General features: G+C 53.8%; 1 pseudogene; it reads left to right on the top strand.

Moving 5' to 3' along the window:
* The first annotated feature begins 6,565 nt into the window (after positions 1 to 6,565).
* On the top strand, positions 6,566 to 8,108 carry LOC132476909 (inositol polyphosphate 1-phosphatase-like; annotated as a pseudogene).
* Positions 8,109 to 10,603: the final 2,495 nt, after the last annotated feature.

Here is a 10,603-nt window from a genome sequence, read left to right as displayed (position 1 = left end):
TGACTGAATGGGGAGGGAATAGGCAGGGTGGGTACGTGGGTGCTGCTGGGTGGGGGACCCGTCAGGACAAGGGGAGTCCGTTAGGGGCTGAAGTCTTAGCTTGGCAAGCACCCTAACCTTGAAGGCTAAAGCCGCCTGGCAATAGCCTCAGTCCCACCGATGTTGATTAATGGCCACGAGATGCCCGGGCGCCAGCAGCCGCTGCACTTGGTGGAATTAACTGTGATTTATGGGTTTGGGCCCCTCAGGGAGCAACTCTGAGCTCAGAGAAGCCTCAGAAGAATGGGTCAAGCAGGGTGGGGCCTGGATGGAGGCAACCACAGCCAACTAGAAGGGGCTCAGAGACTGACTCCTCTGACCCATGGTCCTGGTGGGGAAACTGAGGCCCATGGAGGGCAGGTGACATGCCAGGGCCACTCAGCAGAGGGATTCCTCAATGTCAGGACTTGTTACTCTGCCACTTGTACGCCCCAAGCTGCCTGGCACACCCATTTTGTACCCTTGCCATTTGCCAGCAAAGAGGCTTCTCCCTCTAACTGGCAGCAGAAACCAAAAGCCAGAGCTGGTGTGCGGTGCTGGGAGGTACTTTAGACGTCAGGGAAGGCCGCTCAGAGGAGGTGACATTTTGGCTAAACCCTGTGGGATGAGAAGGAGCCAGTTGTGTGAAGGTAGGAAGAGAGTGCGCTGGGTGAAGGGACCAGCACAGGCATGGGCTCGGAGGTGAGACGGGCTGGTACGTTCAGGGAAGAGCGAGGGGGGCAGGGTGGCCATGGCGGCTGAGGGGGAGGGGCAGGGTTAGTGATGCTGGTGAGAAGAGTGGGAGCTGATTAGACCCCCGAGGGGTCTTCCAAGTCCCAGCCAGGCATTCGGGCCTCCTCCTAAGTGCACTGGGAAGGCTCTGGAGGTATGTGAACAGCTCTGCTTTACATTTTCCAAAGACCCCTCCTGCCTCTATGTAAAAAGTGAATTGGAGGGGCCCACGGGGAAATGGGGATCTGAGATGGTGGCTGCTGCCGACTCTGGGGCAAAGGCGACCAAGGAGGACCCAACCGTGGACCTGGGATTTGTCCCTGGGATTCTCCTTTAAGCCTCTCACCACTGTGTGGGCAGCAACCAATTCTAATGTCTCAAAACCCATTCCAATCCATGATCCCCTTGATGCCCTACTCTAGGGCCAAGGAACCCCCTTTTGTACAGGCAGTACCACATCAGACAACTTTTTGACTTGCTCAAGGTCACCCAGCTTGGAAGGCGCAGAGCTGGGACAGGAAGCCAGGTTTCTGGGTCCCCCCACTCTTTAATGCCTCCCCTGCCCCTTATCCCCCACCAGAGGTCAAGGCTGGGCCTCCTCAAAGGAAAAAAATTGGGGTTTTGAGGCTGCCGGGAGCCCTCTATTGGGTGGATTTGAACTATATCTGCATGTGCATATGTGCGTGCGCACACTACACTCAGCAGGAAATTTGGGACGGGAGCAGCTTGGGTGCATGTCTGGACCTCCTCTTTGCTGGAAAACCAGGCCAGAGCTAGAGGGGCCCCAGCAGTGCTGCCCTGGCCCGCCCTCTCCCTGGCACTTAGATGCCTGTTGGCAAGGGCACTGGCGGGCAGTGAGTGGCCGCTGGCCCATGGCTGCAGCTGACACATGTTGTCTCTGGGCCACTTCATGTCTCTGCTTTTAACAGAGGACCCTCCAGCAGAACAAAGGGATCACCTTGGAGGGAGCTGCCTGACTGCAGTTCTGGCTGCTGTGGGCATGGGGGAGTCCTGTTCACCTTGCCAGGGGGAACTTGGTTTGGAGCAGTGAGAAGAGATCTGCACTGGGAGATGGGACCCTGGGTTTCCTGGGGAGTTGTGGTAAGTCAGGTCCCTCTCTGGTTCTGGTCCACAGTTTTCCCATCTGAATAGCTGAAGTGGAATGGGATAGATATGGTGATTTTAAAGGCCCATTGGTCTGAATCTCTGCTCCCCACTTCACTAGCTGTGTGATCTTGAGCAGCTAACTTCACCTCTCTGAGCTTCAGAATGTTTTTTTTGTTTTTGTTTTTTTTTTTGGCTGCACTGAGTGTCTTACAGGGATCTCAGTTCCCTGACTGGGGATAGAACCCGGGCCACGGTGGTGGAAGCCTGGAATCCTAACCACTAGGCCACCAGGGAAGTCCCAGAATGTCTGTATTCTTATCCTCATTTTAGTACTGACTTTGCAGGACTTCTGTGAGTAGACGCAGGTAAAATTCTTGGAAGACCGGGCACACAGCAGGCACCCAATCATAGTTAGCCTCATGAGTAATAACACGTACACAATCTAACATTAATAGCTAGCATTCATTGGGCCCCTCCATGCACCACATACTTCCTGTGCATTCACTCTTCACTGCAGACCTATGAGGTCAGAATGCTTATTGTCCCCAGTTTACATTGAGGGAACTGAGACACAGAGAGGCAAAGGGCCATCCTGAGATCACACTGCTGGGAAGTGTGGAGCCTGACTGGCCATGGCTCCCTGCCTGTCCCCAGGTACTAATCTTCCTTCTTGAATTCCCAAACCCCAGCAGAGTCAGCTCCTGGAAGTGTTTGCCAAGGGGAACCCTGTCTTAGGAGAGCTGCTGGGGTTTCAGCACCATGGATAGAGCCCAGTGACCACCGGGCCCTGAGAAGAACGAAATGGCTCTCAGCTGTGGCTGGGGCCCTGGATGGCAGGTCGTCTTCAGGGGGGTGGGACCCTCCACCTCATCCTCACCATATGGAGATAGCAGGACTCTGGATGAGCCAGCAAAGCCAAGGGTCCACCCCTTCCCCTGGCTCAATGAGTCCACTGGATACAGAGGCTCGCCTTCCTAGAAGGGAAGGAGCCAGGGCGCCACTTCCAGGTCCCAGCATCACCACATGCCCATCCTAGGCTCTAGCGTTACCACGGCAACAGGTGGCGGTTGCACACCTGAAGACCTGGCTCTAGGAAACTCAGGCTGGCCTGGCCTGGGGAAACCCAGGAGCTGAGTTTGAAGGGGTCGCCACTGACTCAGCTCTCCCTCCAGCCCACTGTATAGATGGGGAAACCAAGGCCCAGAGGAAGGAAAGCTGGATTCCTGGGATGTGCTAGCTGGAAAGTTTCCAGGGATCAGCTGGCCCCGCTCCTCCATTATATAGATGAGAAAATTGAGGCAAAGGGCAATCATCAGGGAGGTCTGCAATAAGTCCTCCTGCAGTTGTCTTCTGGAAGCATTGATTCTTTTCCTTCCTCATATGTGCCATAATTTAAAAGTATGTGTTTTTGTGTGTTTGGTGTTTCTTCCCTGCTGGCAGACAAACTGGGGCCAGGGTCATTTGTTCGTGGCCATATCCCAGGGCCAGTGCACACCACAGTGGTCACCATGGTGTAGACTCTGGGGCCAGTTGGCCTGGGTTCAGATCCTAGCTCTGCCACTTACCAGGTTTGAGACCTCAGGCAGGTCACTTCTCTGTGAGCCTCAGTTTCCTCATCTGTGAGACGGGGAGAACGTTGGCACCTGCCTCATGGGGTTGCTTTGCACGTTTGCTCAGTTGGTAGGAGCACTGAGCCTTGTGGGTGGCAAGCGCCAGCCAGTGTCAGCTGTTGTCTTTGTTACTAGTTTGCGGGCACTTGATAAATGGTGAATGAATGAGCGAGCCCCATCATGAGGGCTTTCCTTCAGGACATCAGGGGCAGCCGCCTCCTGATTCTATGACGTTTTTCATTCCAGCAGATATTTACTCCTCACCTGCCTTGTTAGAGGGCCTTGAAATTTAGCACATACAGAAATCCCTTGGAGAGACTTGACACTTCAGATTCCTGGCCCCGTCGAGATTCCTGGGATCTGAACCTCTGTGGGCAGAGTCCAGGGTCTGCATCATTAGGAGCACCCCACGCTTGTCATCACTGGTGGGAGACTGTTGTGGCTGCCTAGAGGGGTTCAGTGATGAACTGCCCTGCAAGCACGGGCTGGTGGGCTGCTAAGGCAGCCCTGTTCACCCTTAGCAGGACCTCAGGCCTCGCTCCACGGACACTGGAATCCTGAACAAGGTGCTGAGCCCAAGGGAGGGAGGGGTAAACCCTAAAGAGGAGCCATCAGGGAAGGCCTCCTGGAGGCAGTGGTGTTTCAAGCAGGCCTTGAAGAGTGGGGAGGATGTTGCCCAGCTGAGATTGGCAGATGGAATCATGGGTGGGAGAGCAGCACACACAAAGTGGTGGAGGCAGGAAAAACAGGTTGTGCCTGGCGTGTGGTGTGGGTTGCGCTAGTAGAGGATATATTCAGAGAAGTGGGCGGGGTTTATGTGGCTCACCAAGGGCCTCGAATGCTGCACCTTATACAGGTCCTTTCACTTCCTTTCTCTGTCTTCCTTCCATCACTACAAGGTCTTAGGACCCATTTATTCAACCCCTGACCCCAATTATCTTCCTTCCCAGCCCCAGGTCTTCCCCATTCACTTTCTCCTCTTTCTCATCCATACCCTGACCTTGAAATCTGTTCCCTATGAAATGGGAAGTCACAATGGCTGAAAATGGGTCGATTATGGTGGGAATGGGGTCCTGGCAGTGAGGGGGGTGTGTCTTGTAACAGGACCTTTCAGTACTGTAGCCCAAGACAAAGGCTCTCGTGGTGGGAAGTCAGACATGACAGAGGAACAGGGAGGAGGCCTGCGTGGCTGCAGTGCGTTTTCATGGGTCATTATGAGGATAAAAATGGATGATGCCCTCAAAGTATCCAGCGTTCATGCTGGCACACAGTAGGTGTTCAGTAATTAACGTGCCCATGTCATGATTTTCCCAGGTCAGTTCTGGAGTAATTAACAGCTTCCCTTTCAATCTGATAAGCTCTTGGTTTGGAAGATAAATCATACAGTCATTGCATCTATCAATACTTGCTGTTTCTTGGGAAGCTTAATTCCCTAAGGTGCTTCTGGGAGAGCAGCATCCCCAGGAGACGGCCACCTTCCTCATGCCGACATCCTCCCCGCCCCAGCCCCACTTTCCTGCCCCTGGAGGAGCAGCCCCAACAGGCACAGTGGTGCTCCCGCCAGCCCCCCATCCCCAAGCGGACAAGACTGTCAGCGTCTCACAGTTGCCACATTTTCAGCATGGGAGTCCTGGGTGGCTGCGTGACTTCCCCAGCTGTGTCTCTGAAGGAGGTGCCTGGGGACAGGAAAGTGATCTGCACAGGGAGGCAGGAGGTTGGCATGTGCCCAGCCTGGTTTGTCCCCCTTGCTCAATTTGACCTTGGGCCTGGCTGGCTCCATCCCACCCTTGGCACCAGTTTCTTATGTGCTGAAGAGGCGGTTCCCCTGTGGATGGGGGCGCAGAGACGAGGTAGTGGACGAGTGTCTCGGGGCTGTGGGACTTGAGCAAGTGCCTGGGTTGTGGTGAAGACAGTCCCTCCTGGGCAGGGCATTGGGGGTGGCCCCCTGCGATCTCATCCATCATCCTGGCCCTGGGGACATTCTCTCTTCATGCCAGCACCTGCCCCGTCCTGACCGTTCTGAGACTCAGAATTCAGCTTCTTTAGATACCTGGATTGGCAGGTGCTTGACAAAATGTGGGCCTCACTTTCTTGGCCTGTAAAATGGGCCTGATATTACTCAGCTGTTATTCTATGGGGAGATCAGATGATATGATGGCTGACAAGGGGCTTGCTTGCCCACAGTACCAGCAGGTGGGGAGGGAGTGGGTGATGACACCCTTTTGTTCCCACGGTGTCAGCACAGACCTCTGCACACAGTAGGTGATTACTCAGTGCGTTCCAGCAACAGATGGCAGGGAGGTGACGTGTGCTGAGGGCCCTGTCTCCCCTTTGGAGAGGCCAGAGAGGGATGTAGTCCCTGATGCCTGGCCCCTCCTACTTTGCACGTGAGACCTCTGCTGCCCCCAGAGGCTGGTCTGGTGGGGAGAGCGGGGCACTGTTCCCATCAGGGTGACCTCACCCTGCCTGTCACCTGGCAACACCATGCGCCCCTAACTCAGGAACCCTGAAGACCTGAGGTGTAGATGCCAGGCCAGGGAAGCTAGAGTTGTGGTGGGGTGTCTGTGGGCCCAACAGATCTAGATTTTAATGCCAACTCTAATGCATGCTGCCTCTCTGACCTCAGGCAAGTCGTTTAGCCTCTCAGAGCCTACAGTTCCCTCTGTGAAATGGGGATAATGGAAGAGGGTTCACAGAGTTAGGGAGACCCGATTACATGGCACAGAGGAGCGAGTAATCCCTGCTGCTGCTGGGATTACCCTTATCTTCATGTCAGCTCTGCCCGTTGGCAGGACCTGGCATGTCATTGTAATGATGCTGTAAATGGCGGATGCCCTACAAGACATTAGGGCAGTGGGCTCCGCATCCCGGCTTAGGTAACACGCTTTCCTCTTGACGCCCCACTCGCCTCGGCACCACAGCCTCCCTTCCTGCCCGGATCCGGGTCCCCGGGCTGGGCGACCAGCACGCACCCATCGCCTCTCCGGAAGAGTGATGATGGTTAGGTTTCCCTTGATGCGAATGAGAGTTGTAACAAATTGCACAGGATGAAATTCAAATGACCAAAGGAAAACGTTATTTAGTATTGCTTAAGCTGACGGCCCGGAGGGTGGGTGCCGATTCCACCAGACGCTGCAACTGAAAAGCCAGGTTCAGAAATGTCAGGTATCCTCCGGGAGCTGCTCTGTGTCTCTGAGAAAGCTGCCAACATTGCCCGGGCGTGCAAGCCCTCTTCCAGCTGCTGATAGAAGAAAAGAAAGAGGGAGAAAAGAACAAGAAGTTTGCAGTGGATTTCAAGCCCCTGGCTGATGTACTGGTACAGGAAGTTATAAAACAGTATGGAGAACAAGTTTCCAGGCTTGGGAAAAACAATTTTTGGAGAAGAATCCAATGAGTTTACAAATGATTTGGGGGAAAAGATTATCATGAGACCGTGTCCAACAGTGGAAGAAACAGTAGATCTTCTCAAAGTCCTTAATGGTAACAAGTTGGCCTCTGAAGCATTAGCCAAGGTTGTACATCAGGACGTTGTCTTTAGTGACCCAGCTCTGGATGCAATAGAGATCAACATTCCACAGGACACTTTGGGAGTTTGGGTGGATCCTATAGATTCAACTTATCGGTATATAAAAGGTTCTGCTGACGTTAAATCCAAGCAAGGAATCTTCCCCAGTGGACTTCAGTGTGTCACTATTTTAATTGGTGTCTGTGACATACAGACAGGGGTGCCCCTGATGGGAGTCGTCAACCAACCTTTTGTATCACAAGAACTAAACACCCTCAGGTGGAAAGGACAGTGCTACTGGGGCCTTTCTTACATGGGGACCAACATCCATTCATTTCTGCCTCCCGTCTCTACAAGAAACAGCAGTGAAACGCAGAGCCAAGTGACCCAAAACCCCAGCTCTGAGGCGGAATGCTCCCACCCGTTCTCAGCTGTCATTAGTACAAGTGAAAAGGAGACCATCGGGCTTCCCTGGTGGCGCAGTGGTTGAGAGTCCGCCTGCCGATGCAGGGGACACGGGTTCGTACCCCGGACTGGGAAGATCCCACATGCCGCAGAGCGGCTGGGCCCATGAGCCATGGCCGCTGAGCCTGTGCGTCCAGAGCCTGTGCTCCGCAACGGGAGAGGCCACAACAATGAGAGGCCCGCGTACCGCAAAAAAAAAAAAAAAAGAGACCATCAAGACCGCACTGTCACGAGTGTGTGCAGAGCGCAGATTCCGGGCAGCTGGGGCTGGTTACAAGAGCCTCTGTGTTGTCCTCGGCCTTGTTGACATTTACATCTTCTCAGAAGATACCACATTCAAGTGGGACTCTTGTGCTGCTCACGCCATCCTCAGGGCCATGGGTGGGGGAATGGTGGACTTAAAAGAGTGCTTGGAAAGAAACCCCAACTCGGGGCTTGACTTGCCACAGTTGGTGTACCACGTGCGAAACAGAGGCGCTGCTGGAGTGGACCAGTGGGCCAACAAGGGAGGACTAATCGCTTACAGATCAAAGAAGCAGCTGGAGACATTCCTGAGCCTCCTCCTCCTCCTCCAACACCTTGCCCCTGTGGATGCACATACACAGACGAGCTCCATCCTCAGGGACTCGAAACCCAACTGTGAACCTAGTTTCCACCTCTCTATCTTCTGAAGACAGCTTTGTCCTATTGACAGTCAAAGTTCACCTTCCTCTTTGAGGAGCATTTTTCCATTATGTGTTCATAATGTTAATGTCAATAAATGACTGATATTCGTGCCACACACACACAAAAAAAGACATTAGGGCAGGTGCTAGGGCTCATCCTGTCATTTGCTCAGTAAGTATTTATTGAGCATCTTCTATGTCCCAGCCACTGGGCTGGGGGCTCCAGATACGTCAGTAAGGAAAAGAGATAGTGTCTTCCCTGCTGGGCTTACTTTCGGGATGGGACTCATCGAACCAACCAGTAGGTATGATGTACTAGAATCCGGGTGGTGTTGCATGCTATAAAGCAGGGCAAAGGGACAGAGAGTGAGAACACGGTTAGACAGGGGGGTCCAAGTCCAGGATGGCCTCTCTGAGGAAGTGACTTCTGGCAGAGACTTCAAAGAAATGAGGGAGGGTGGGAGTCATGTGGATATCCAAGGAGCAGCGCTCCAGGTGGTGGAAACAGCAAGTGCAAAGGGCCTGGGGTGGGAGTGGATTGTGACGGAAGAACAGCTGGGAGGCCAGTATAGGGGGAGCAGAGGGTACTTGATAGGGAGAGTGGTAGGAGGTGAGGTCAGAGGGCACATGGAGGGCAGATGTGTTTGGCCCTATAAGCCAAGGCATGGTCTTTGTCTTTTCACTACTAGTGAGGTGAGAGCCCTGAGGGCTTTGAGCAGAGACTTGCATCTTAACAGGATCCTCTGGCTACTGTGTGGAGACCAGGCTGAAGGGATCAAGGGTGGAGGCAGGGAGGCCATGGGGAGGCTACAGCTCTAATCCAGGAGAGAGATGATGGTGGCTGAGACGAGGTGGCAGAGGTGGAGGTGGCAAGGGGTGGTTGGATTCTGGAGATGTTTTGGAGGTAGGGACAACACGATTTCCTGATGGATTGAATGTGAGGAGAGAGAGAATAGGAGGACGGAAGAGGAGGAGGGAGGGGCAGAGAGAGAGAGGGTGTTAAAAGCCACAGGGCTGGGTGAGGTCACCTGTGTGGGCAGAAAGGGGACTGAGCCATGGTCACTTCAGGGAGTAACATTTGAGTGACTGTAAATATGTCTGGTGAACTGAAAATTAGGATGTGGGTCTGAGTTATAAACATAACACAAAGACATAAAGAAGAATAAAATATTTTCTATCATAAAAACTATTGGAAGGGGCCACAGAAATGAGCTGAGTGGTCAGGAGGCCCAGGTTCCATGCCGGACCCCCGTGTCTGCTGTGTGGCCTTGCTTAGGCACCTACCCTCTCTGGGACGCTGATTCCTTTTGGAAGGTCTTGACTCGCTGACTAATGGGTCATCCTTCAGGCATCTCCCATGGAGACACTAGGGCAGCCGTGAGGCTCCAGAGGGCCTGCAGTTGTGGAAACAGGGAGAAGGGGTGGGCAGGGGAGCTGAGGGTGGGGAGAAAGCTGGCCTGGAGAGCTCCTTTGGTGGAGGTTTGCAGACAGGGAGGCCACAGCTGAAAAGAGGAGAGACTCATGCAAAGCCGTGGCAGGTGCTGCTGGGATGACTGAGACGGGGCAGCTCCTGCAAGAGGCACAATGATATCAGGCTGGGCCTTTGTCCCAGCGAAGTGCTGAGCCAGCATATAGGCTGGGCTTGGCCATATTCCCTGGGTGCAGCTCCTCCAGGGCCCGGCCTGGTAGAGGAGACCCTTTTCCCCCCGCCATGGCCTTTCCCTGCTGCTAACCTTCCCAGGGGCGTTTTTTTGTTTCTACCATAGAGGGCAGAAGTGTCTCCGATAAGCACCTGGTCACAGAACTCAGCATGTGGCAGCCACAAGGGACCTAAGAGCTCATTGTACAGCTAGGGAAACTGAGGCCTTGTGTGGGAGAGTGACTCACCCTGGCCCCAGGAGCTGGGGCACAACTGGGGCTCCAACCTTGGTTCACCACTTTGCCATTCAGAACTCCGTCCTCCCCTCCCCACCCCTCCTGCCCTCCTCTTTTGTTTTCCACACCCTTTGTCAAGGATCATTGGGGGAAAGGGAGCAGGCTCTTGAGGAGGTTGACCTGGGTGCCCAACCCACTTGTGCTACTCACTTGCTGTGTGACCTTAGCTGAGCCACTCAACCTCTCTGAGTCTCATTCTCCTTGTCAGCCGGATGGATGTAATGATGACAACCTGTCAGGGCTGTGGGGAGGAGCCAACCGATAGCTGTGTGTAGAATTGGAAAAATAGGCTGACCGGTACCAGTCTCATGCTCCCTGGGCTGATGGGCATCTGGGTTATCAGGTCGGGGGGTGATGCCCAGACCTAAAGTGAAGGTAGTGCCGAGAAGGTTCTCCCACTTGACATTTCTTTTTTTTTTTAACCCTCTTTTTATTTATTTATTTATTTGGCTGTAGCACGGCTTGTGGGATCTTAGTTCCCTGACCAGGGATTGAACCCGGGCCATGGCAGTGGAAGCGCCGAGTCCCAACCACTGGACCACCAGGGAATTCCCTCCCACTTGACA

The sequence above is a fragment of the Mesoplodon densirostris genome, chromosome 16, assembly GCF_025265405.1.
Source record: "Mesoplodon densirostris isolate mMesDen1 chromosome 16, mMesDen1 primary haplotype, whole genome shotgun sequence".
Taxonomy (NCBI): Eukaryota; Metazoa; Chordata; class Mammalia; order Artiodactyla; family Ziphiidae; genus Mesoplodon; species Mesoplodon densirostris.
Note: the sequence above shows the minus strand (reverse complement) of the source record. Positions and strands in the feature narration are given on the sequence as shown.